This window comes from Nerophis ophidion, linkage group LG24 (assembly GCF_033978795.1).
Source record: "Nerophis ophidion isolate RoL-2023_Sa linkage group LG24, RoL_Noph_v1.0, whole genome shotgun sequence".
NCBI lineage: Eukaryota > Metazoa > Chordata > Actinopteri > Syngnathiformes > Syngnathidae > Nerophis > Nerophis ophidion.
The window spans coordinates 21813479-21815978 of NC_084634.1; the positions used below are offsets into that span (position 1 = coordinate 21813479).

Below are 2500 nucleotides of genomic sequence, written 5' to 3' on the forward strand. Positions count from 1 at the left end.
CTGGAAAATCCTGGAATTTTTTTTAACTTGAATTTCCAGATTCGTAAAATGTGTTGAAGGTGGAATGGTTTGAATTGGTTGAAAAATGTGGCATTGGTGGAAGTTTTAAAACTAGCTAATTCATTTTGAATGGGAAAAATGGAACCTGCAATTCTTAAAAATCTGGGAATTTTCGGAATTTGTTAGGGAAAAGCCCGCTATTCCCGAATAGGCTGAACAGTTTGAAGTTTGAACGGTTTGAATCGGATGAAAAGTGTGGGAGGTCGAGTGTGCCAAGATCTGGAGAAGAAGAAGTTGTTGAAAAATAAATAGATTAATTTTGGTGGAGAAATCCATATATAAGCATTCACACAATTAGATATATTAATTAATTATGATAAGGTATATTAGATATAACACTAAGAACTATTTGCAGTGTCTCCTATTACACAAAAGCTAAGATGTTTTGTTCAAATAGTTTAGCAAATTGTAATGTACACTGGTTTGTTTTAGCATATTTAGTACAAAATATATCAAAGTGAGCCCCTTGCATTATTTCCTTTATCAGTATAAGACCCTTGTTGAAAAAAGATTGGACACCCCTTGTTTAAATTATAATAATAATTGACACCATCTTCCAGTATTTTTTTTATCTGTTGTTATGTAAAGTGTAACCCTGACTTGCTTTATTGCTTACCCTCGGAACTACAATTTTGCCGTCAAGCAAATGCCGCGTGGATTTATTTGGCTCCTGCTGTGGGATCAGAGCAGGACTTCAAATTTCTAAATTCCCTGGAGAAGACATTAGGGAGGAGACCTAGCAGTGAAGTCAATCCAAGGGGTTGGAGGTTGTATCATGAAATAATAAACCTTAGTCTAAACAGTCAAGCTGGCCGCAGCTGATTAAGGATACTATCATGGCAAAGATTTAAAAAATGTTCTTCCTGCTATGATGCACTAGAATAAAGCAGGAAAACACCAAGTGACTGTCCTTTTAGAGCGAAACTATACGTCTAAACTGTACAGAAGGTTAAGAATTTGACCAGCAGCACGGTGCCGGAGGGGTTAGTGCGTCTGCCTCACAACACTAAGGTCCTGAGTAATCAGGGTTCAATCCCAGGCTCGGGATCTTTCTGTGTGGAGTTTGCATGTCCTCCCCGTGACTGCGGGTACTCCGGCTTCCTCCCACCTCCAAAGACATGCACCTGGGGATAGGTTGATTGGCAATACTAAATTGGCCCTTGAGTGTGAATGTGAGTGTGAATGTTGTCTGTCTATCTGTGTTGGCCCTGCGATGAGGTGGCGACTTGTCTAGGGTGTACCCCGCCTTACGCCTGATTGTAGCTGAGATAGGCACCAGCGCCCCCCGCGACTCCAAAGGGAATAAACGGTAGAAAATGGATGGATGGATGAAGAATTTGACCAACCTCTAATTTGTGGGGATTTTCAAACAAATGTTCCCATTAAAATAAGAATAGCCCCTTCCAGTCTCAAACCCTGGCTATATTAAAGGGGAACTTCACTTTTTTCATTGTGAAAGTCATGAAGACTGAAGTTTTTTTTTTAATGCATTCTAAATATTAAACTTTTGCGGCCATAAAATCAAATAAATAACCATTGAAAAAGCGCCAACAATACTCAATTTCCATTTTGATATTAACCAAATATTGGTAAAATTGTTTTTATAAGTGCTAGCGCAGACAAACTATATATAGCGGCGATGTGCACACTGCCGTCTGTGCTGATTGAGTTGTGAGCTGCTTACTCGCTTCCCGGCTCCCTGTACGTTTATTGTAGATCATAAATCATGCCTCTCACCTGAAAAGTAGCTGGCCGAGGATATAATCCTACAAATTGGGACACTTTGACAGCCACTTATGACCGGCAACGACACGAAAAGTGGTTAATCTCCCAGCCCCCCCACCCAATTTCTTCATGAGACATTTTTAATCTAAATGGGAATATAACAACATCATAGCATCCCAATGACAGCCGACCTTGTACACTAAGTGATGTTTAATTGTGTTTGTTGGCTCTCATAAAGTCTGCATTGAGTAATAATCAGTGATGAAGAAAAAAAAAAGCAACCGTATGTAAAATATGTAAATATTAAATGTTATTACACTTAATACTACATTACATATATATCATGTATGTAAAACCTTAATAGATGTGTATGCATGTTTTTAGGGGCTCTATAGGCTCCATTGTAAGCAGACTTTTGATTGATTTGATTTAATATTTAGAATACATTGAAAAAAAGTCCATCCGTCGTCATGTCTTTCATAATGATTGTGAATGATACATATTCATTATTTATTTAGCTGATTCATTTTAGCGCACTATATTTGTATGTAAACATTTATTTTTGTCATTTTTTTATGAGTCGCTTCTTAGGCAGTATGATTGTTTACTACTTATTTTTTTATCAGCCTGACCTAAGGTTTTTGTATTAAATAAATCACCATCTCTGTGATTGACATATGGTTTAATATCATATGAAAAAGTTGTAAACTTTAAG

The 2500-nt window shown here is 37.3% G+C and overlaps 2 protein-coding genes across 2 annotated transcripts in view; one reads left to right on the top strand and one right to left on the bottom strand.

Moving 5' to 3' along the window:
• Positions 1-2500, top strand: part of si:ch211-225h24.2 (uncharacterized protein LOC564539 homolog) — a 57077-nt gene that overhangs the window by 23110 nt on the left and 31467 nt on the right. The gene's annotated exons all lie outside the window — the stretch shown is intronic.
• Positions 1-2500, bottom strand: part of fbxo25 (F-box protein 25) — an 80901-nt gene that overhangs the window by 1744 nt on the left and 76657 nt on the right. The gene's annotated exons all lie outside the window — the stretch shown is intronic.